Genomic DNA, 25,438 nt, shown 5'->3' with positions numbered 1-25,438 from the left:
GGTGTGTGCACGCGTGCATGCACACACACGTGCGCACATACACATTTTAACAATCATTTTGGTGGTGGTGGGGTTTTATGTAGCCCAGGCTGACCTTCAACTTTCAATTCTCCTGCCTCTACCTTCCAGTGCTAGGATTATAGCATCACCACCACACCCAGCAATGCATAATAAACAAAACAATAAAACCTAAAATATTCTTGGGCTGGAGAGCTGGCTCAGTGGTTAAGAGCATGTACTGCTCTTGCAGAGGACCCGAATTTGGTTCCCAGCACCCAGCACCTTCATCCATCCAGTGGCTCAAGCATCCGTAACTCCAGTTCCGTGGGATCCAACACCCTCTTCTGGCTTCTGAGGGCACTGCACTCACACATCACACATAATTTTAAAAACACATTTTTAACAGCTACACTCACATAACCATTTTATGAGTTTTCAAAACCAGTACCACACTGATGTCTGTGAAACAAGCAGATGTTTACGAAGATCACACCCTAATGATCCCACTCACAGGAAGTGTCCAGAAGAGGCAAATCCCAGGGACAGAAGCGGCTTGGCAGTTGCCTGAGGCTGGGGCGGAAAAGACCCAGTCAGGCACAGACAGAAACTTCTGTTTGGAGCAATGAAAGTGTTCTCAAAGTTGTGGCCAGCTGTGTAAATACAAAGCCATTAAACTACACACTGTACACTGTGATCTTTGTGGATTACATCTCATAAAGCCAAGCAGGGTGTGGGCGAACACACCTGAAATCCCAACACTTCTGAACTGAAGCAGAAGGGTCTCAAGTTCAAGGCCACATAACAAGACTGTTACAAAAAAACAACCCAAAAAACAGCATGACAAGGAAGTTTCAAAGGGGGGATGGTCTGGCTGTATACGGATTGGGTGAGAGCCCATGGCAGGAGTGCCAGCACTGGGGAGGCTAGCCTGAGCTACAGAGAGTTAGAGGCTAGCTGGGGCTACATAGCAATATTTTCTCTCAAAAGAAGGACAAAAAGATAAAAGGTGTATGGGTGTGTTCAAATGGGGGCAGAGAGAGATATCAGTGAGACAGCATGAAGAATAGCCACGGAATTAATAAACCATGATGATTTTTGAGAAGGTTCTGGGTAATTTCACACTTTCCTCTATGTTCCTTAGTGTTTTCCCTCCAAGGGAATTAGGTCACTTCCTGAGGGAACCAGGCCTCTTTTCTAGATGCCCGGGCTGTGGGAGGAATCACTAACCACACGCCAGTGTACCCACAAATCGATGAGGGGCTTTGCAAACACAGACTACTGGGCAGCAGCCATGGAGTTCTAACTCTGAGGGCTGAGGAAAGAAATCTCAGGGAGTTAGCTTTTTCGAAACTCCCTGCAAAGCAAGTCAGCCATGCCTGTGTGGGAAACACTAGTCCAGGAACCGTCTGGCACAGATGAAGGCTGGCCAACCTGCACATATGCCTGCGATGCAGTACAGTGGTGAGGGGCCCACCCGGCCAGCGGGGCAGAAGGGGGTGTCATGCAGAGGGGCAGAAGGGGATCTCCACAGGGAAATTCCATGGTGTCTTATGCCTGGGGGGCAGCTGGCAGATCCTGAGGGCACAGCCCATTCTGGAAGGATCTTGACTGCTGACATGCAAATGGGACTGGCACGATTCCCACTTGAGAGGGTGAGAGGGAAAACTGGCAACACAGGCGCCAATACATTCTGCAGCTCCCTGAGAACAAGGAAGGGATGCAGCGTGGTGCAGGGCTGGACAGAGTCCCCAGGCTCTCCATTGCTAGTGCGGGGACTGAAGACAAGGCGTCCTTTGCCACTCTTCTCGTTGAGAGGTAGCACCCGTTCCTGTCTGTGAACAGGGACTAGCCTGGTGTCGGCTGCCGAGCCGAGGCCTCCCACATGGCATCCGGCTGTCAGGGTGGCCACCAGACAGGAGTAAAGATCATGCAGAGACCACTTTGGTCATTACACTCCAGCTTGGCAATCCCTAGTGTCGGGAGACAGGATTCAAGGCACAGGCACTGGAGAGCTGGCTCTGCAGTTAAGAAGTTAAGAGCACTGGCTGTTCTTCCAGAGGACCCGGGTTCAATTCCAGCACCTACAGGACAGCTCACAACTGTAACTCCAGTTTCAGGGTACCTAACACCCTCATATGGACATACATTCAGGCAAAACACCAATGCATCCAAATAAAAAAATTAAAAAGTTACAAAAAAAAAACCCCAAAAACCATAAACGGCACGGACAGTATTTGGCCACTGAGCTGTAACAGGTAGCGGAGGCCCAGGCTTCTTGAGCAAGTCAGGTCTGTACCGAGCCTTGACTTTCCCCTCGTCATGTGGGGCACGCTCACTCTGATGGGCATCTGTGGGACTCGACAGGCTGATTTTGGCTATCCAAAGTACAGAAACTAGTTACACTCCCTGTCAGAAACAAGCGCCCGTTCCAATGACTCACCGTCCCCGCCACACCAGTGTCCCGCCAGTGTCCCGCAGGCCTCTGCTGGCTGCTAGTGTCATCTCTGTGGTAGGTCCCTCTCCAGTCGGCCTCCCTCATCTCCCTCCAGCATCGAGCGATGGACCAGGACCTAAGACATGGCCTTCAAAGCCAGGCAGACCTCAGCACTCTCACAACCTCATGGCCGCGAGCACCCACAGCTGAGGCTGTTTCTGGACTACAGACTGCCAATCGTAACCTCCGTGTGGTTGTTCCAAAGAGAGGAAGCAGAGCTGAAGTCAGTCACTACAGGCCAGAAACTGGCCAGCCAGCCTCGAGGGTCTCCACAGCAGGGTCCTCTGCTGTGACTCTCCACTCTGATAGCCCAGCACAAAGCCAGAGATCTCTAGCCCTGATGACCTTATATTGGTTCCCAACAATGGCTCCACCCAGCAGCATGGAGCAGCTCTGGCCCATGCCATTCACACCGAAACCTGGTCATGGTGCCAGTCTCCAGACACGGCTGGTGAGGATTAGAGAGATGGCCCAGCAGTGGTGAGCAGGCTGGGATGCGGCTCAGCTGGAGTGCTTGGCCTGGCAGGCACGGAGCCCTGGGCTGGATCCCAGCACTACAGACGGACATGGCGGTACATACAGGTCTATGATCCAAGGGCTCAGCTGACGCAGAAAAACACGAGTTCACTGCCATCAGCTACACACTGAGTTTGAGGCCAGCCTGGAGTACGTGAGATTTTTGTCTCCCCCACACCCCCCAAAAGGGGAGTGGCTAAGGTGACTCAGTGGGTAGAGATGCCTGCCACCAAGTGTGATAAACTAAGTTTGAATTTGATCCCTGGGTCACCTACATGGAAGGAGAGCACTGACTCCCACAAGTTGCCCTTTGACCTCCACACGTGGTGCTGTGGTGTATCTGCATGTGCACAAACACAGACGAATATGATTTAAAATTCTAAGAAGCAGAAATCGAGGTTGGAGGGATTTCAGTGAAGAACAGCATGGCTGCTCTTCCCGGGGACCTGGGTTTGGTTCCCAGCACTCACACGGCAGCTCACGACAACAGGCCAGGAGCACAGAGGCAACCAGCCACCCCCAAAACACTAATGTCGGGGCACGGTTAGGCAGGGCTGTGCACTTCAGCCCCAGCACTAGGAAGGCAGAGGGAGGTGGGTCTGTGTGAATCTACCTTGGTCTCAACAGTGATTCTGGTCAGGAAGGGCTGCACAATGAGACCCTGTCCCAGAAACAAATAAGAAGTAAAACTTTTACAAGGAAAGCTTGGCGCTGGAGAGACGGCTCAGCAGTTAAGCGTGCAGTTAAGCGTGCTTGTTGCTCTTGCAGGACCCAAGTTCAGTTTCCAGGACCCACAGGGTGGCTCCCAAACCTCATAATTCCAGTTCTGAGGGATCTAGTGCCTTCTGCTGCATCCATGGGCACCAGGGACACATGGGGCACACATGCACACATGTAGGCCAAACATTCATACATGTAACATAAACATAACTAATTCTACAGCAAGTTCAGACATGCTACACACCACACAGATGAGCCTTGAAGATGCTCTGCTAAGTGAAGCAGCACTCAGAAAACAATGCCTGGTTGTGATGCACACTTGTGATTTCTGGGAGGCAGAGGCAGGCATGAAAGCTCACGGCCAACCTGGATACACAGCAAGACCCGGCTCCAAAACAGGAGGACTGAACAGATGAGACTGGAGGGCGGGTCAGTCGTTGGTAGCAATGACTGCTCTTCCTAAAGACCCCAGTTCGATTCCCAGCACACACATGAGGTGGCACACAACCTCCTGTGGGATCTGACTCCTCTGGTCTCTCGGGCACCACACTCAGGTCCTCATACCTAGAGATTCACACCCACACCCACACCCAAATAGTTAAAAATAATAATAAAGGCAAGAAGGAAGGAGAAGGGAAATATCTCCTAATTCCATTCATGTGCAGTGCTGTGAGAGGTTTACAGGGGGTAGAATGGCAGATTCTGGAGCAGATGGGGTTGGGGGAGGGGAGATGGGAGTTAATATTTCGTGTATAGGATTTCATTTCTGGAATTATGGAAGCGTTCTGGAGGTGGAAGGCGGTGATGATGGCAGAAACTCAGAGTATAGTTTTAAAACGATCAGGATGGCAAATTGTACAGTGTACATATCCTCACAAGCCCACACAGGAAGGCACACGGCAGTAGAGAAGAAGGAAATGACCAGAGGGATGAGGAGGGGAAGACATCCCAAATGTCCGTCACAAAAAATCCTAATATTGGGACTAGACTAGATAACAAATGTGACTTACATACACGAGGGAGTGTTATACACACATGGAAATGTTACACGCACGTGGGAATGTTACTTACACACGCAGGAATGTTACTTACACACACAAGGAAATATTACACACACACAGGAATGTTACTTACACACGTGGGAATGTTACTTACACACGTGGGAATGTTACTTACACACAGATGGGAATGTCACACACACGCGGGAATGTTACTTACACACGTGGGAATGTTACTTACACGCAGGAATGTTACTTACACACACGCGGGAATGTCACACACACACGGGAATGTCACTTACACACACGCGGGAATGTCACTTACACGCACGCGGGAATGTTACTTGACCATAAGAGAGGACTGAAGTCAGGGCGGACTTGTGGCTCAGACAGTAGAGCACCTGCTTGCTTGCTCAGCAAGCGCAGAGCCTGGGGTTTGCTCCCAGCACCACATAAAACAAAGCTTGGTACAGCACACCTGGAATCCCAGTACTGGAGCCAGAGGCAAGGAGATCTTAAGTTCAAGGTCATGCTTAGCCTCCTAAGGATTTTGAAACAATCCTGGGCTACAAGAGAACCTGTTTTCAAATCCAAGAGGGCTGAGGAGCGATGGGTGGGGAGCAATGGGTGGGGTGGGGAGTGATGGAGGGGTGGGGGGCACCAGCACAGAACAGGATGGCATGGGTAAACTGAATACATCACACGGGGGGGGAGGGGAACGACACAACAGCTCAGTGGCTAAGAGCAACTGTAAGCCTAGGGCCTGAGCTCCATCTTGGAACCTACACAAAAAGTCAGGTGCCATCGGTGGGGTCCTGTGATTCCAGATCCCCAGCGAGATGAGAGGCAGACACAGGAGAATGAGCTGCGAGCTTTGGGCCGGCTAACCTGGAGCACACAGTGCAGTGACAGGAACAGAGACCCTGCCTCAACAAGCTGAAAGGACGGAGCTGAGCCCTGCACAGCTGCCCTCCATCTTACATGCATGTGCCCACACTCACAAGAATAGTGTTTCCAAAGAAGCCAGCCCTAAGCGGTCACATGCTGTACAGTTCTCACATGAATATACCGAATAGAGACCTATGGGGGGGTAGGACCAGCGGCTGCCAGGGTGTGGAGGGAGGGAGGGAGTCTGGGGCTAACTCAGATGTGTGGGTTTGTTTGGCAAGTGAGACAGACACTGTGCAATTAGATGGCAGGGTTTTATATTATTCTAAACACTAAAATTCTTAATTCCAAATGCTAAAAAATATAAACCAAATAGGCTGGGTGTGGAGGCACTGGGGAGACAGAGAGGGCAGAGTGGGCAGAATCAGGAGTTCAAGGTCCTCGTCGGTTACAGTCAGTTGTAGGCCAGCCTGGGCTACCTGGGACCCCAAATCAAAATAAGTAAAAGACTATACTATAAAGCAGTTCACAGTGTGCCTGTAGTGGGGTGCCCCCGAGCCCAGCATGCCTGACCGTCACCTCCGTCCGTGTGCCCTTGCCCTTCCAGCTGCCCATCTATCCTCCTCCTTCTTCTCTTTGGCCCAGTCTTGGGCAAAACCAGATCCACCTTTTCCTGGCAGAACAACACCTACTCAGACCTGCCAGAGACCATCTGGAAGCCAAGATGCCAGTCCCCGAAGTCACCCCAGACGAGCTGCCCAATGACCAGGGCCGCGGTTACAACCATGTGTGTCAGCTGAGGGCTATGGTTTCACATGGGAACTTAATTATAGCTCTGGAGTGGAGGAAGGGAGAGGACTGGTGTGGGCTTGGAGGGGAAGAACAGGAAGCCACCACGCTGGGCCTGGGGCATGTATACAAGCCCGCAGGAACACACAGCTAATCTAAACTGTGCACAGGCCACCATGGCACACAGAAAACCTGACACACGGTTTTCCTTCACTGTCCTGCTTGCTGGAGACCACGTGCATCTGGCAGGCATAGCTGCTCTCCGACAATGTTAGCCCCAGCTTTCTCCCTGGCTTGGAGTTTTTCATGGGATGGAATCTAAAGAGCTGACCATCTGCACACCTGACTACACTCAGGTGCCCGCCCACTGCCTAGGAAGGTGCCAAGGAGGAGCAAGGCAGCTGCTACCAAACAGGTGTCAGCTGCTGTCCTGGGCACTGCCAGGTGGAGAAAGTCAACGAGGATGAAGAGGGAACCTCCACAGAGGACCATGACAGAGGTGAGGCCATGGCAGGAGATCTCCCTGTCTCTGAGGTCCCTGGTCTTCAGGCCTCTTCCTGCTCAGCCTACTTACGTCAGCAAGAAGTCTCTGCAGCATCGCTGCCTCAATCTGCTGCCCAGTGTCCCTGCCTCAGAGCGAGCCAGGGACCAGGCCCTGTTCCATTGCTCTTCCTCCCGTGTCCCAGTCTTGGTACCAACCTTCTCATCTCATGTTCCCTTCTGAGCTCCAGCGAGTCCTCCCTCAAAGCAATGAGAGGAAAGCTTCAGATCAGACGAAGTTGGCTTTTCTAGACTGGGAGGTGTCTGGGCCAGCCTGCTCTACATAGTGAGTTCCGGGACAGATACAGCTACACAGTGAGGCTTGAGCTCAAATAAAATAAAATAAAATAAAAAAGCTGGGCGGTGGTAGTGCACGTCTTTAATCCCAGCACTCGAGATATAGAAGCATGCAGATCTCTGTAGGTTTGAAGCCAGCCTGGTTTACAGAGCTAGTTCCAGGACAGCCAGGTTACAGAATAAAACCCTGTCGCGAAAAACCAAAAATAAATAAATAAAATCAAAAATAAAGAGGGGGGGAGCCAGCCTCCACCCTTGGGCAGCAACAACGAGGTACAGCCTGAGAGCTCATCTCAGGAACTTGGGGCCTTCCTGGGCCAACTGCCTCCCCACAGAGGGGGTTCTGAAGGAGGTTGGCCTCCAAGAATAACAACATGGCTGCCCACCTTCCGGCTGCACCCCCTGAAGCAACACTCTACCAGGGCGGCGGTAGAGGTCCCCTCTGTGCTGAGATGGGGCCTCTTCTCAGCGGTACAGTTCCTGGGGGTCACTCACTGGTTCACTGGGCTGAACTTGGAAGGAATCCACACTTTGGCCTGTCACTGGTGTCTCATCTAGAGTAGACAGACTTTTGTCCCTCTCTCCTCAGGCAAAGTCAATGCAGGGAGGCAGATCACAATGAAGCCACCCAAAAGCTAGTCAGCCCAAACTGAATGCTAACAGCTGGAATCTGACAGAACGAGGAGCTGCTGAAGGAGGCCAGCGAGAGCAGATGACGAAAACGGTAACGGGAGTGGATGTGCTCAGGATGCATATATACAACGTATGACAACGCCACAGTGAACCCATCCTTGCACAGAACTGTCATATGTTGATAAAATATAAAAACAAAATAGCCAGGCTCACACAATCTGAGAAGACTGGAGCTGACTACAGCTACCTGCATGACTAGAAACGGAGGATTTTCTTCCCAGTGTTTCTCCCTTTTCTTTCTCTCTCTCTTTTTATTGTTGTTATTGTTTGCTTTGAGACAGGGTTTCCGTGTGTAGCCCTGGCTGTCCTGGAACTCATTCTGTAGACCAGGCTGGCCTTGAATTAGAGACCTACCTGCCTCTGCCTCCTAAGTGCTGGGACTGAAGGTGTGCGCCACACATCCAGCCGAATCCAGTGTTTTTAACCAACTACAATAAGTGAGTATAATTTATATAATAAATTTTTTTTCAGTTTTTTTGAGACAGGGTTTCTCTGTAGAGCGGGCTGGCCTTGAACTCACAGAGATCCACCTGCCTCTGCGTCTTGAGTGCTGGAATTAAAGGCGTAAAATATTTTTTAAATATTTATTTATTTATTATGTATACAATATTCTGTCTGTGTGTATGCCTACAGGCCAGAAGAGGGCACCAGACCCCATTACAGATGGTTGGGAGCCACCATGTGGTTGCTGGGAATTGAACTCAGGACCTTTGGAAGAGCAGGCAATGCTCTTAACCTCTGAGCCATCTCTCCAGCCCCAGGCGTAAAATATTTTAAAAATAAAAACGTAGGCCAGGCGGTGGTGGCGCACACCTATAATCCCAGCACTCGGGAGGCAGAGGCAGGCAGATATCTGTGAGTTCGAGGCCAGCCTGGTCTAGAACAGCTAGTTCCAGGACAGGAACCATAAGCTATGGAGAAACCCTGTCTCGAAAAATCAAAAAAAATAAAATAAAAAAAATAAAAACGTAAAGACGTACTTGGCCTCATACCCTAAAAGCAACAGTCTCCCACGTCCCCACAGACCAGCGACAAGTGGCATCTGATCCTCTAATATCTGCAGTTGGCAGGCCAGTGGGCACAGTTCTCAGAGACCAGCCAGAGCCACTGCCAACACTGTATCCCACTCTGGACTAGAAATGGAAACAGAAGCAGAAAACGGCCTCTAAAATAAGCACACGGGCCAGGTGGAGGTAGCGCCTGCCTTTAACCCCACCATTCGGGAGGCAGAGACAGGCTGAGGTGGCGCCTGCCTTTAACCCCACCACTCAGGAGGCAGAGACAGGCTGAGGTGGCGCCTACCTTTAACCCCACCACTCGGGAGGCAGAGACAGGCTGAGGTGGCGCCTGTCTTTAACCCCACCACTCGGGAGGCAGAGACAGGCTGAGCTCCGTGTTCAGGTGTGGGGACTGTGGACCCTAGACCTGAATTTCCTGTGTTCTGAGCAGCCTGCAGCTGCTCTGAGCTCGGGACCCTGATGGCAGGGGAGTGGGTTCTGATGAGGTCTGCAGCTGAAAGATCCCGAGAGCTGGGGCGTGGCTATCAGTTAAGGATCCCTATGTAAGCTTCCCTGAAACACAATAAACTTGGCATTCTTATATCAGGGATGGCCCATGTTCTTGTCTGTCTGTGTGCCTGTGTTAAGTCTCCAGCCCGGTTCCCGGCTCGCGTACCGTAGCGTGTAGTGCAGATGTTGTGTTTTACATTCAAGGCTACAGAGAAACCTGGTTTCAAAACAAACAAAACAGTCAGGTGGACTAGTGAGATGTTTTGGTAGGTAAAGAAGCCTGCCACCAAGCCTAAGTTTATTCCCAGGACCCACAGAGTAGGAGAGGACTAACCCCTGACATCCTCTGACATCCACAAGGGTGATGTGGCCTGAGGCTCCTGCCCCAGTAAACAAATAAAAACGTGGGGGCTGGAGAGATGGCTCAGAGGTTAAGAGCACTGACTGCTCTTCCAGAGGACCTGAGTTCAATTCCCAGCAACCACATGGTGGCTCACAGCCATCTGTAATGAGATCTGGTGCCCTCTTCTGGCCAGCAAGGATACAGACAGACAGAACACTGTATACATAAGAAATAAATAAATCTTTAAAAAAAGAAAAAACGTGGAAAGTTTTAGAAGAGACAGGGAAGTCCCTAAAACAAACGGAGTGAGGACACTCGCAAGTATCCCTGACATCCCAGTTAGACCCCCGGATTTCACAAGGTGGAAGCAGAGAACTGATCCCCACAAACTGTCTCTGACCTCACACAGTAAGCCGGGGTGGGCATGAGGGGACAAGGAAGAAGAGAACATGACACTGGCTGCTGGGAAGTCGGGCTGCAGCTCTAGGGAGGGTCCCAGGGTCACGACTGCTTCCGACCTCTGCTCACAAGCCTGAGGATGTAACACAGCAGCCACAGACCCGAGGACCTGGCTGAGGGGACACTGTCAGGACAGGCAGTCACTGACTTCAGAACAGAGACACTGAAAGCTCAAACCCCAGTTCTGCCTCCCTCATCTCAGACCTCATCTGTAAAATGAGATATCAACAGGGCTGGGGATGCGCAGGTATGTGTGTGTACGCACGTACGTGTGCGTGCGTGTGTAACATGTCTGCAGGGTGATGACAGGCTCAAGGGAGACCCCGATAAAGGCAATGCCCCTCCTTCTCCTCTCCCCATATATAAACATCTCAGCCATCTTTGCTTACCCTTACCACCTGGAGTCCGGCCCCCATCCCCCACAAGGCTCGCCCACAGTTTAGCTGGACAGTTATTTGTGTTTCTCTGGGGTTGTTGGAGTGGGTCCAGGGAGCCCCTGATCATTGTTCACTGGGCCTCCTCTGCCTGCTGACCTGGAATGAGACCCTGCAGGAGGCCTGCCAAAAGGCCGCGTCCGCTCACTGACCAACAAGGGGACTACTGTTCTCTGAAACCAGCGCCAGGCTAGTGAGTCAAGCAGGTGATTTCCAACTGGACCAATCAGATTCGCTGTCCATGCCTCCTAAGAAACATTCAATGGCTCCGAGAAGCAGTGACAGCCAGCATGTTACCATCTGTGAGTGACGCATGCATTCGCAGTCACAAGCATGCACACTCCCACTCCCAGGTAGAATGCAATCAAACAGCTGAGGAGTGTAAGTGGTACTGGGCGCTCGGCTCGCCACCCAGCTACAGCCGTCACCAACAGCTCCTGGGACTGAGAACAAGGGAACTCCTAACGTCACCATCTAACAGCCAAGTCCACCGTCATACACCGTGGCAGGTACCAGCCAGAGGTGGGAGGACCTCAGACCCAAAAGAGAGGAAGGTGCCGAGGTGGAGAGGTGGGGGGGGGGGGGGCAGTGGGAAAGCCTCACCAAAGCCAGTCTGTCTTCCCCACTGAGTTCACAGTCAAGGCAAGGGAGTCCCTGGCCTGGATGTCTTTCTGGGAAGGACTGGGCTGTTGTGGGATAATCTTTTTGTGAAGATGTCTTTGCCAAGGCACCTTCTAATTGGTTTAATAAAGACCTAAATGGCCATAGTGAGGCAGGAGGTATAGGCAGGACTTCCAGCACAGAGAGGACTCTGGGAGGAAGAGAAGCAGAGAAGCCAGGCAGAGACAGGAAGAACAAGATGGAAGAGTGGTAACACCACGAGCTAGAACACAGATTAAAGTAAATGGGTTAACTTATAAGAGCTAGTTAGAAACATGCCTAAGTTATGGCTCAGCTTTCATAATTAATAAAGTCTCTGTGTCGGGGCTGGAGAGATGGCTCAGCAGTTAAGAGCACTGGCTGTTCTTCCAGAGGTCCTGAGTTCAATTCCCAGCATCCACATGGTGGCTCACAACCATCTATAATAGGATTTGATGCCCTCTTCTGGCATGCAGGTGTTCATACACAGCACTCATACATAAAATACAAATAAATAAAAATTTAAAAGTCTCCGTGTTATTATTTGGGAGCTGGCTGGCAGGACAGAAAAAGGCTGGTTACACTGCTCCCCTTGAATATTCCCAGGGAGGACCACTCTATGGAAAGGTCACACTGGGTGACACTTAGCCATCTCTGACCTGACCAGGGCTTGCTGAACAGCTCTGGGGGAGGCACTGGGGTTCCATCAAGGCGCTGGTTTCTGGGGAGATCACTAAGAGTGACCAGTGAACCCCGTCCAGGGCTGAGAGCTGGCTGCGCTGCAGATCTTCAACTCCCAGAGCACACCGGGTGGACAGAGCAATGGTGTCATGGTGGGAGGAGAAGGTGGACAGAAGGCAAGCGCAGCCATGCTCCCAGGGGAACCAGCTCAGGGAAGGCACCGCTTGTCTACCCGCACCCTGCTCAGCCTACCCGCACCTCTCTGGGGGAGGGCACATACAGGAGTGAACTAAGAAACGGTGGCTGGCTGAGAAGATGGCCACCACCCTTGACAGCCTGAGTTTGAGCCCCCAGTCCCACATGGTGGGAGGAAAGAATCAACTCCCACAGGATATCCTCTGATCTCTACACACACAATCAATCACTTAATCAAAACTAATTTTTTTTTCAATTAGAGAAAATGAATTGAGTGGCCCTTACAGTGGTGGGGTCAGGTTGACAACCCTCCTCCATGCCTGTGGGGTCAGACCACAGAGAACTGTCTCCAGCTAACACTATGATAGGGCGAATTCTAGACTTGCTGCAAATGGAAGGCAGGTGGATCTCTGAGTTCAAGGCCAGCTTGATCTACAGATTGAGTTCCAGAACAGCCAGGGCTACACAGAGAAACTCTGACAAAAAAAAAAAAAAAACAGGCCAGACAGTGGTGGCGCATGCCTTTAATCCCAGCACTAGGCAGGCAGAGGCAGGCGGATCTCTGTGAGTTCGAGACCAGCCTTGTCTACAAGAGCTAGTTCCAGGACAGGAACCAAAAACTATGGAGAAACCCTGTCTTGAAAATCCAAAATAAAAAACCACTTATTGATCAATTTATTGATTATTGATGGTTTCGCTCATAAAGCCCACCCTATCCCTCCTTCCCCAGTACTCCCACCCAGAGGAGACCAACCCAGGGCCTTGCCAAGTGAGCCACGTTAGCCACCCTGCTACTGAAGGTTCTGTTTTCTGATAAGACTCAATCTGGGGTCATTACCAGAAAATATGAAGTCAGGCACAGGCAATTTGTACTCTGGTCCCCAGTTGACAGTGGAGGTTACTATAAAAATGACCAGGGAAATAGAGGTGGGGTCACCATCCAGGGGGAGGGTGGCTTTTCAGCTTGAGCACCTTTGACCTGTGGGGTCTGAGTCTTAGACGCCCAAGGACCAGAGGCAGGAAGGAGACTACTACAGGGGCGGGTGGGGGGTTCCACTTCTGGAGACAGGGAAGAAAGCCCAGCATGAAAGTAGGGATGGGGAGAGGGAGCACACAGGTGACAGCCACACACACACCCTGGCTACCAGGCTCAGGGAAAACAGCTGTTCAGCCAGGAGGGAAGGACCAGGGGCTGAGACAGTATCTTAGGTAGGCATCTTGGGAAGAGTAGAAAAAGAGGGCCTTCCTTGGGCTTAGTCTCCTCATAGGCCTCTAGCTGAGGGAGGTGAAGGCCTGCCTGCTCTGAGCTGAGACCCCACTCCAGGCACACGCCCCACACCAGCGCTGACCTGGGAAGGGAAGGCTACTGTCAGGTGTGTCTACCAGGTGACGCTCCTGGGTACAAAGCAGCGGATGTTCTACAAAGAAGGAAGGAGGCAGGCTGAGGGAGAATAATACTCATCTCTGGAGATCTGGGGGTCAGGAGGCCAAAACCAGTTTCCTTGGACCAGAATCAGAGTGCTGGCAGCGCCACATTTCCCCGAAGGTCCTCGGAGAGCCCTTTCTGCGGTCTTTCCCAGACACAACTGCATTCCCCACATTTTCTGGCCTCATCTTCTGCCTTCAAAGCCAGAAGTATAGCGTCTGGCACAGAGGTCACACGCCTGTTCTGCCCCAATCGCTCGGGTTCCAGTGGATGGAGAACCCATCAGGAATTGCAGAACAATCGCTCCAGCTCAAGAGCCCTAGCTTAAGCCTTTATCCCAGCACTCGGAAGGCAGAGGCAGGCGGATCTCTGTGAGTTTGAGGCCAGCCTGGTCTATAAGAGTGAATTATAGGGCAGCTAGGGCTACACAGAGAAACCCTGTCTCAAAAGACCAAAAACCAAAACAAAGGAAAGAGTCCTAGCTTAGTCACACCTGCACACTCCACGAGGTCGCCACACAGCAGCGACAGGTTCAGGGGTTCATGGCCTTGATGTCTTGGGGGACATTATTCAGTTCACAGAGATAGAAGCATCCAAGGGCACTGAAGGAACACAGGTCCTGTCCAGACTGGGAGTCTGGTCGTAGATGGAGTCTTCCTGCTCACTGTTTATGTGGGTGGGGGAGGGGGAGTTGTGTGAGCCTTAACATTTAGGCTTTGGGGGGCTTCTCTGGAAGTGAGGGGGTTTTCTCCAAGCTCCCCAGGAGTTCCTGAGGATTCACTGCAGAATGTGCGCTGACATCAAGGGGCTCTCCCCACTGTCCTCAGGGCTTTTACCAGATAGTGAGCTGGCAGACTGTCCTGGGCCAGTCAACCCCTGTGGACCGGGGTAATGGGTGCTTTCTCTCAGCAGCACCATTGCCTGAGCAGAGGGCTTAGATGAGCCACGATGGCCAGAGTGCCCAGATCCTTGGCCATAAAGGCACCAGAGTTGGTCAGTGCAGGGCAGTGTGCACGCAAATGTCACCAGCTGTCCCAGGAATGTGGCTTCTGCAGACACTAGACATGTGGCCAGGGCGATGGCTGTGCCTTAGGCGCTGACCCTCTGCTGCGTGGCTATCCCTGGGGCACGCGACTCTTTGTAAACCACTTCCCAGCTTCCCAAAGCCGCCCAGCACCTGCTGAGGTGACAAGGGTCGGCTTCCCACACAAGGACTGTCTGCTCTCCTTACCAGTGTGCCCAGCTGGTCAGAGACACTGGTCAGGCTGACTGTAGCCCTAAAGGTACACTTGGCGATGTCTGGAGACCTTCTTGGGTTTCCACAGCTGGGGAGGGGCAGTGCCATGGACCTCTGGTAGACAAATGCCATGTATTGCTTGCCCCCGCCGCCCAGGAGAGAGGGCCACAAACTCCCCCAATATACCCAGAAGGCTGAGGAACGAGCCTGTACTCAAAATATTGAAGCAGAGGCAGAGGGAAAAAATTAATCACAAGCCCAAAAATGCTTTAGGCATTTAGGGAAACTGAGGAAAAGCAAACCTCATTTATTTGGAAATCGAGATGAGTGGCGTTCTGAGTTCCAGAAAATTCCAGCGCAGTGTTTGTGAGGTGAGAGAGGCCTAGTCAGCTACGCTGCCAGCTGGGAAGTGGGCTGGCCCGCGCAGCTGCTGAGAGGAGGCCAAGTTCTCTGAGCCTCAAAGGTCACGGACTCCTGGACACGGGAAGTGCCGAGGCTATGCCAAGGATCATACAGGAAAGCCATAAGAGTCTCATACGGGACACCCACAGCCAGGAGCTCCCTGCTGCTGTGCCCTCCAAGGACAGCAGCTTCCAGAGTTGCATCCAGATGAGCTGTGAAGAACTCAATCACAATGCCAGGAGAGCTGTTGAGGACGGCTGGCTGGGCTGACGCAAGGTACGCAAGATGGGATAAGGAAGCAAGATGGGGTACTGTTGTGTGCTGCCCTGTCCCCAAGGCCATGTGACAAGTAGTGAAGACGGTTCCAAAGGTCACTCCTGAACGGGGAGAGGAGATGCCTCAGTCACAGAAGGGGACACTCTGGGGTTTGTGGTTCCTCCCAATCCTCTCCGAGAAGCTGGAAAGGCTGGGGACACTAAACTGAAAACCATGGTTAACAGGGCAGCTAAGGGTGGCTCTCTGTCAGCCTGCACCAAATCCACACACGCCTCTTCAAAGGACAAGCTGGGAACAGGGCTGCTGACTTGGGGGAGGACGACCTAGGAGAGACTGTCCTTTTCAGTCCCTGCTTCAGGCTGCTTCCTGACCTTTGACCCTTGCTGTCACTCCCCAACATGGCCTCACTCTCGTCTCTTCTCACTCTTCTTCCTTTTGTTTTTTTGAGGCTTGACCCACAAAGCCCAGGTCAGCCTCAAATTTCCTGAAATGATCCTCCTGCCTCCACCCCCCGCACCCCCCATGTACTTGGGTCACAGACCTGTGCTATACAGGACTGTCTTCCAGACCACACTGCTGTCATCTTCAGGAGTTTGCCAGGGCCAGCTTGCCAAGGATCATCACGGCTGGGTTTGCAGACTGTCGGGGGGAGGGTCACGGGACCCTCACCTGAGTACCCAGGCACCCCTCCCAGCCATGTGTATGCAAGTCTGCCCTAAGTGCCCCATCTCAAGGTCTCTGGGAACAGTGAGAGGATGCAGATGGTGAAGGACCAGGAGAGGGGACAGCCATGGAGCAGCCATCATCCACACTGGGTGCAAACCTATTGTGGTTGCTTTAAGGTCACCCATGCTCAGCAGGTAAAGCCTAATAAACTCACTGCTTCCCAGAGTGAAGCTGATGGACTCACACATGGTCTGTCACTGGGACCACAGTGGGAATGTCCCAGTCTCTCAAGGAAACTTTAGCAACACTTGGCTGCTCTTCCCACTTTTTAAGAATATTTTTTAAGATTCATTTATTTCAGGACTATGAGTGTTATGTTTTGCTTATGTCTGTGTAGCGCTTCCATGTCTGGTACACTAAAAGGTTAGACACTGGATCCTCTGGAACTGGAGTTATGGACAGTTACAAACAGTTGTGAGCTACCATGTGGGTCCTGGGATCGAACCCAAGAAGAACAAATGTTCTTAACCACTGAACTACCTCCAGCCCCTATCCCTGCCTTTAAGGGTCCGAAACTTAAGTACACTTGAAACAATTAACAAATGGTGCTAACAATTATTCTGTCTGCCTGGCTTTTCAGTTCTTTAGTAAAATGCTTAGCTTTATATGTGTCTTAGCCTTGACAATAAAGCTTAAATTTGCTGCCTTTTAACATGTATAGACCCTTTAATTATTTCTCCCATGCATCAATAACCCTGAGTGGGGCTGGAGATCCCCTCTCGCGCTCTGGGCACTTATATGACTGGTGTAGATCAAAGCCAGTGCAGTCGCTGCACCCACAGGGACGAGATCAAAATGGGGAAGAACTCCCCTCCCCCACCAAGACCCCTGTACTGTCCTCCCATGCCCCACCTCCATCCCTTCTCTCCAGTTACCTTGTGCAGTATTGGTGCTCCATCTCCAGAACTGCCCAAACTAGACACAAACACCTTCCCTGTGACTCAACATCCTCGATGAACCTAGCGGGGAATTCCTAACAGGTCTCCCCACAGCAGTGGCTGAGCTCAAGAACGCCTCTCCCTCTCCACGTCTCTCCAGGACACAACTTGGTGTCATCCTCCCTTTGGTCTGAATTGGTCCTGTGACCAAAAGATCAGAGAAGACGATGCTGTGTCTTCTAAGAAGACCAAGCATCTCTTCAGTACTCTCAATCTGGGCTACCTGTGCTCAGAGCTCAGCCGTCATGCTAGGAGCAGCTGTTGTCCTGACTTCCACATACACACACGGTGCGCATGTGCACACAAGCACACAGACAGTCAATAAACAAACAAACAAACAAACGTAATTTTAAAAAATTAAGTTGGAGCCGGGCGGTGGTGGCGCACGCCTTTAATCCCAGCACTTGGGAGGCAGAGGTAGGCGGATCTCTGTGAGTTCGAGACCAGCCTGGTCTACAAGAGCTAGTTTCAGGACAGGCTCCCAAACCACAGAAAAACCCTGTCTCGAAAAAACCAAAAAAAAAAAAAACCAAAAAAAACCCTTAAAGATGGCTGGATGTTGGGTTTCACACCTTTAATTCCAGCGCCCTAGAAGCAGAGGCAGGAAGATCACTGTGAGTTTGGGGCCAGTCAGGTCTACATAGGGTCAAGAAAGAGGTGTGTGGGAGGATGCTGAGGACAGAAGTTTGAAAACTACTACTTTGTATGGTGACTTCAAAGCCCAGCTGCCTGTCTGGCCCTTGGAATGCCGTCTAAAGATAAACCCTCTGACAGTCACACTCTGGGTACCTGCCAGTTCCCTAAAATCTGAAAACTTAGCCTAGGCATGTCTTCTCCCCTCAGCCAGGCTCCTCGCGCCTGAAGAGAGGTGGCAACTGAGGACTGTGTCTAAATCCCCTTCCCCTTCAGAGCGCCTGGGCCAAAGAGGCAACAGCCACAGACCCTTAAGATTTGCACGGAAAATGAGATGCAACTCAAACTTAGCCTTCATGGGAGGAGATGAAGGCTGAAGCTGAACTACAGACATTGTTGCTACACACGTGACAGAAACCAGTGTAGCTCAGCAGCTCTCTCAGCCTGGAGGACTTCCTCCTTATCCCGTTTGGGACCTTCAGAAGCCTCTGCCCCGTTCTTCCTCCTCCCTCACGTGCCCTTCAGAGCAAAGGGGCTGGATGTGGGTCTGAGAACTGCAGGGGCTCTTGCCCCAGACCTTCCAGAAGGATCCACAAACAACCTGATCCCTATGACAGACAGACAGACCCAGGCTGGTCACCCGCCTTGGCAACAGGAAAATCCGCCAGGTGTAGAAGGCAGAGAAAGGGAAGTGGCGCCCACAAACAGCTCCTGGCCCCGCTGTACATCAGAGATTCAAACAGGGCCAGGCTTCCCCAGCCCCCAGCAGGGACCCGCCATAACTCAGCCTGCCAAACAATCAAGACAATGACCATCAAACTCCCTGGTGTGCCCCTTCTGAGAGTTTCTGGAACCTGCCAGGCATCCTGAGAACAGAGAAACAGCCACGAGAAGCCCAGAGCATTGTCGGGATCTGCTGAGGGCTCAGACACCCAGCAGAGAAGGAAGAGCCCTGTTTCTGCCCCACAGATGTGGGGGCAGGGATAAAGCATCCTTATTATGCCACTCCACCCCAGCCCCAGCAAATGTGATGGTGTGCACCTCCACTTCCAGCACTTAGGAAGGAGAAGCAAGGAGACCTGGAGTTTTAGACCAGCCTGGTTACAAATCCAGGCTCTGTCTCCAAAACAACCAAACAGCAACTCATCTATGGCATAAACGGAAGAAAATGATGAGGGGCATCTTGGGGACCCGTGGCGTACCCACGTGGCAGAGAAGCAAGAGTATTCATTTAGTCACTCAGCAAACACTGACCACCCTGTATAGCAGGTGGTTCTTCAGACACAAGAAGAGCAAGAGTAAATAAATCCCTGTTCTTGTGGAGTTTATGTTTCAGTGGGTACAACGGTGAGACTCCCCACACTCCTAAAGACCTCCATACGCCGCACAGACCCTAATGAGCGCCCACTGGAGTTCAGTGATGGTGCAGATGCAATGAGAGGGGACTCAGCCTGCGGTGGAGCTTGAGGCCATCAGCCAGACACCCCAGTCAGTGAAGAGGGCTTTACCTTTACCGTGGGTTCGTCTTCATCTGTCGGTGAGCAGGAGCCACTGAGTGAGTGTCACGTGCATGCCCACACCGCTGCGCAGCACTGCAAGACAGAAAGGAACCAAGGTCCATACCTCAGTGGTGCCAGGGTCCAAAAAAAGTACTAGGAAGTTTTAACACAACAGTGGGACTCAAAAACCAGTGGTCCCATGTGACTTCACACACACACACAACACACACCACACACCCGAAGAAACTGTCGAGCTCAGCTTGAGTCAGCAAATATTTCCCAATCCTGGATGGAGTCTGCACTTCCAAGCAAGTGGACACCAGCTCTGCTGAGCTTACCTGGGTGGGGCGGAAAGAGCTGGCAAGGTAAGGAGGAGATGCCCAACACCCCACTTGCTCATAAAAGGAGAGGCCCTGAGTCACACCAGATTCCTTAGGGGAACATGCAGAGAGACCGGAGTCACACCCCAAGTTCTGAAGGCTGTGGGAGAAGACCCACACGCCTAAAACCAGATGCTGAAGGCCCGTTTCCCTGCCAGGCTCCAGCTAGGGACACCCTGGAATCCTGCCGCTACGGCAAGCCACACCCCCCCCAACATGGCACACACACATACTCAGCGACATGAAACCATCTCCAAGAAACAGTCACAGGGCAATCTGGGACGGCATGGCACAGACAAGGGCACTGGGCACAGGGCTTCGGACATAAAACAAGTCAGAGTCTGGCAAGACAGACAAGTCTGTGTGAGTGCTGGGTAGGCGGGAAGGCTCCCAATGTGGACAGTACCAGGGAACTAGTCCTGGCATTGCCGGGTCCCCCAGCGGACAAACACCCCCCAACCATACAGAGAGCAGTACCCTGGGAAGGTGGGCCTTAGGACAGAACTCAGCTGAAGCTGATGGAAACCATGGGTCCAACATCTCCTGATGACACAAGTCTCATTGCACCAGGACATGCCAGGCTGAAGTCCTGGGACAGTTTGCACAACAGCTGGGCAGCTGTGTTCTGTCCAAAATAGAGGCCTACCAGCTTCCCAGGCTAGTCTCCACACTGACTATCCTACCAGGCCTTTGGGGAAGAGAGTAGGGGACCATAGGTGGGGCTGGGAGGAGGGCTATGAGCTGCTTTTCCTGGGTGGTTTAGGCATATACCAGAGCGCAGCAGAGAAAAGGCAAGAGGAAAAGTTCCCAAACAGAGTGGGGGACAGTCCAATAAACTATGGAGGTGACAGGTGGTGCCACTGGCAACGGCTCATCCACCCGCACCTTGAAAATAGGCACTGACCCACAATCTGCAAAAAAAATCACCAAATGGAAAGCAACTATTTCCTTGAAGGTCACAGAATGGACGCACTCCCAGGAGACTGTCCGGCCAGCGCAGCTAGGGCTTACAAGGCTCTGCCAGGACGGGTCCTGCGCTGTGCTGAAGGCTCCCAGGGAGACCTCAGACAGGACAGTGGCAGACTTCTCAAGAGTGCTAGGTGGGGGCCTCGAGAGATGGTTTAGAGGTTAAGAGCACTTGTTACTTTTTCAGAAGACCCAGGTTCAATTCCCAGCACCCACAGAGTGGTTAACAACCATCTGTAACTCCAGTTCCAGCAGATCCAACGCCCTCTTCTGACCTCTGAGGACCCATAGCACCGCGTACATAAGTGGTGCACAGACACATGCACCAAGAGAGTGTCGGGCAGAGTTTCTGGGCAGCCAGAGACTGGACTAATCGTAGCCAGGCACTCAACTGCACCCCTCAAAAATGACTGAGGTCAGGGCGGAGTGTATCCCAGTAATACCAGCTCTCAAAACAGAAGCAGAAGACTGCTACCAGGTAGGAGACTAACCTGAGCTACAAAGAGAGCTCAAGGCCAGCCTGGGCTATAAAGGGATATTGTCTCAAATTTAAAAGAGGGGGGTGGCTCATCAGGTAAAGCACTTGCCACCCAGCCTGGTGACCTGAGTTCAATACCTGGGACCCATACAACAGAGAAAAACAAATTCCCAGAATTGGTCCCACACACTCACACAAAATAAACAAATATAAATAAATGTAAAAGATAGTTTTAAAAAACCTTGGAGGGCCGGGCGGTGGTGGCGCACGCCTTTAATCCCAGCACTCGGGAGGCAGAGGCAGGCGGATCTCTGTGAGTTCGAGGCCAGCCTGGACTACAAGAGCTAGTTCCAGAACAGGAACCAAAAGCTACAGAGAAACCCTGTCTCGAAAAACAAACAAAAAAAAAATAATAAAAAAAAAAACCTTGGAGGATGTTTTTCATAGGAAGAAAAGATTTCTTCTAACCCACTCTACTTCCCCGAATCCATTGCTGCACAGAGGAGGCTTGGGTACCAGTGGAGAGGAGACTGGCTCATCCACAAGCCAGGCACAATTGTACTGCTTTCATGGAAAAGGGTCAGTGTACACCAAGGTTACAAAACTGTAAGGTCTGGTCGAGCTGGTTCAGTTGGCTCCCTGCTGCAGTTCCAGAAGGTTGCCTGTTCTGTGACCAATTCTGGCTCAAAGACAGGGAGCACAATCCTCAACAGAGGGAGACCAGAGACCTGGTGCCAGCGTAACCATGGGTCCCCGCTTCTAAGACGAGAGTGGGTCACACTTCCAGAGTCTGCCGAGATCAGGTGGGGTAAAAACAGGGTATACATTCTTTCCTGAGGGATCCAGGGCTAAATGAAGGGGTCCAAGCCCAGATACATCAGAGACCACGATCCATGTGCTGGAGGCAGGCAGCTCAAGTTCCTCGCAAGGCCTCACTGGCGCAAGCCCACAGCCTGCCCAGGCAGATACCAAGGCAATACCCCAGACCACACCTGGGCGGCAAAAGGAACAACATCGGCTGCCTCTCCCAGCCACAGAAAAGGAAGAAAAGGCACTAAGAGACCATGTCCAAAGCCGGGTGGTGGTGGTGCACACCTTTAATCCCAGCACTCGGGAGGCAGAGGCAGGCGGATCTCTGTGAGTTCGAGACCAGCCTGGTCTACAGAGCTAGTTCCAGGACAGGCTCCAAAAACCACAGAGAAACCCTGTCTCGAAAAAAAACAAAAACAAACAAACAAAAAAAAAAAAACAAAAAAAAAAGAGACCATGTCCAGTGACCAATATGTAAGGCACATTCCGTCAGTGAAAGACAGAGGACAGAAATTCAGTGTGGCCTTTACCCAAGACATCAAGACAAAAGGGTACAGATGCCCAACAGCCCCAGGGCTAGCTAGCAGGCCCATAATCCATTTAAAAATGCAAACAGGGAGGGGGGAAACATATTTTGGGGCTGGTGAAGTGGCTCAGCAGCAGGTAAAGGTGTTTGCCACCAAGCCTTGCTGTCCTGAGTCTATTTTCAGGGCCCACACAATAGAATGAGACAACGAACTCCCAACTCCAGTAACTGTCCTCTGACCTACACACACCTACTTATGCCCCACCCCACACAAATAAATAAATGTAACTTTTAAACCAAGAAGGCTTCCAAGAGCCAGTACAGGGAAGAAAACCCAAGTTGAAGACCACAGGCATACTCAGGCATGACTTCTGGAGACTTCTCTTAGCTCTCTGGGATAGAGCAGACATAGCTTGAAGTGTCATGGTTTAAATGGGTTCCATAATATCCCAAATGAATCCTATTTCCTGGAAGGGGAAAAGAGTTATATGAGGCCTCCGGCTACCGCTGGCGCACACCCAACTCCGAGCCGGCTCTCCCCAAGGGTTCCTGGAAGTCAACAGACCCATAAAGGGGAAGTATTGTAAAGCTGAGATTAGAAGGGCCTAACAACTGGACATCCCTCCCACTGCAACAACCACTAAGCCCGAACAAACCTGGTCAAGAATGGTCAACACCCCATTCTACAGTCCTCCCAGCTCAACCGAATGTAAAACGGAAACCTATCATGTACCTCTGGGTTCTCGCCGAAGCAGAGGCAAAGAACCTAGAAGCGAAGCGGTCGGGTGACAAGAGGTGAAAAGGACAGGACTGCTACCAAGGAAATCAGAGCCGGGCAAAAGCAGGGCCTCTGCCGGTAGCCAAGATAAAAGAGGCTTGGACAAACCGGACGGGCTCACAACATCCTAGGGAAGATGGGGAGGGATCAGAAAACCGGAGAAACAGGGGACGCAGATGGGGAGAGAGAGAGCAATGACCGACAGGGCAAGGATGGGAGGCTGTCGAGGGAGGCTGGAGGGTCTCCAAAGAGGGCTGGGTAGCGGGGCACTAGAGAGGCACTCGTCAAGAGGTCAGAGGGGAGGTGGAGATGGGGTTCTCCGGGAATCGGGAGGAGATGAAGCCACGGGGCCCCAGAGTGGGTCAGGGTGGGTGGGAGGAGGCAGAGACGCCGGCTTGGAGCGGCTTGGAGCGGCCACCGAGGTCTCCGTCCTGAGGACCCCGGCGGTGGCGCCTCTAGAGCACAGGCCGAGAGAGAAGAGCCGCAAGCCCCGCGGAACGCACCCCCGGAGCTCCGACCCCACCGTCCACCTCGGCCCGGACCACGCTGACCTCTCCCGACCCGCACTGACCTGTCCCGGTCGCCTCCCGCGCCGCCGCCGCAGCCGTCCCGCAAGCTCCGCAGAATCCCTCAGCTCCTGCCAAAACTTTTCCCATTAATCCCCAGCTCCGCCGCGGCCTGCGGCGTCACACGCTCCGAGCCCCAGCCCCGCCCCCGTCCCGCTGACGTCACCGCGCCGCTCGCTCCCGCCCCCGCCAGGCACTCACCACGCCCTCTTCCCCCAGGGCAGCAACCAATTGCCGCGCGGCTGGAGTCATCACTCCGCCCACCGCACTGCTGGCGCGTCTGCAGCGCCCTCTGGAGTCAGATGTGGGAGCAACAGCTGAGGAAGGCGCTGGGGAGAAGGTAGGGCTGGTAAAACGAGTCCAGCAAGTCTCACTGAAGGAAATTTAAAGCGAGGAAAGAAGGTGGAGGTCACCTAGTACAACCTCCTCGCTCTTCCTGAGAAGAAAGTAGGCACAGACTTGTGTGGCTTGAGAGAAGCAAAGCTAAGGGCGCTGGGGCAAGGACAAGCCGGGAATGAAAGTACATACACAGCCACATACATTTTAAAAGTATTTGTCTATTTTTAAGTCTGAGCGTTTTGCCTGCGTGTCTGTGCTCTATGTGTGTGCAGTGCCAGTAGGAGCCAGAAGAAGGCGTAGGGGGCCCGGAAGTGGCGATACAGTTTGTGCAGAGCTTCCAGGTATCCATGGAGATGCTGGGAATTGAACACTGGTCCTCTGCAAGAGCAACAAGTGCTCTTCACCACCGAAACGTCTCTCCAACCCTCCAGTTTTTTTTCAGTCCCTGTGACCCTCATAATAGAAGAAGAGAACTGGCCCCCTGAAGGTTGTCCTTTGACCTCTACACACCCAAGCGTGCATGCACTTGTACACACATATACACACACTAGAAGTAAAACATGTAATAATCATATTGAAAGAAAGATCTGGGAGGTATGGTGACGATGTGGATGAAGAAATAACAAAGGTTCAAGGTCACCCAGTTCCAGGCCAACCTGGGCTATAGGAGACCCTACCCCAACAGGAAAACAATTCAAAAGGAGCTTTCCTCCCACTTGAGATCTCAGTGGAAATCATGGTCCTGTATCTTTTTGTCCCCCTAAGTCAGAGGCTGCCTTCCCTGATAGAGGAAATTCTGCTCTCGTCTAGAAGAGGGACCTCTTATCCCAACTCACCCCTTACCATGTACCCTAAGAGGGTATGCACCCAAAAGGCAATCTGGCAGGAGCTGGTTTCATCATCTTGGAATGAAGAAAACTTGACAGGCAGGAGTGGCCAGCAGGCCCCTCCCTCCTCCATACCTGCGGTAAGGGTTCCCTTGCCCTCTGCAGGCTCTCTACGCCGCAGCCTCAGTACTCCGTGCTCTGGATTTGAGAGTCCCTCGCCACTGCGCGCGCGCGCCTGTGTGTGTGTGTGTGTGTGTGTAACATATTGTGTGTGTGACATATTGTGTGTGTCACATACGTGTGTGCTCCAGTGTATGCTAGAATCTGAACTCTGGTCCCCCTGCTGGTCCCCTCTAACTTTGGAGCTGTCTCTCTACCTCCCTTTATTGCCCTCCCCCTGCCACACAAACACCCTGACTTTTCGTGACAGGGTTTCT

The 25,438-nt window shown here is 52.2% G+C and overlaps 1 protein-coding gene across 1 annotated transcript in view; it reads right to left on the bottom strand.

Moving 5' to 3' along the window:
- Positions 1-23,996, bottom strand: part of Ppard (peroxisome proliferator activated receptor delta) — a 70,663-nt gene extending 46,667 nt beyond the window's left edge. Inside the window, exons 1-2 of the mRNA XM_075979697.1 lie at positions 23,841-23,996; positions 19,341-19,424 (exon numbers count right to left, since the gene is read on the bottom strand). The gene's annotated coding sequence lies outside the window, so the exon portion shown is untranslated. The remainder of the gene's footprint in view (positions 1-19,340; positions 19,425-23,840) is intronic.
- Between the last annotated feature and the right edge of the window lie 1,442 nt (positions 23,997-25,438).

The sequence above is a fragment of the Microtus pennsylvanicus genome, chromosome 7 (genome assembly GCF_037038515.1).
Source record: "Microtus pennsylvanicus isolate mMicPen1 chromosome 7, mMicPen1.hap1, whole genome shotgun sequence".
Lineage (NCBI taxonomy): Eukaryota > Metazoa > Chordata > Mammalia > Rodentia > Cricetidae > Microtus > Microtus pennsylvanicus.
The sequence above is the reverse complement of the archived record's forward strand: the minus strand, read 5'-3'. Positions and strand labels throughout refer to the sequence as shown.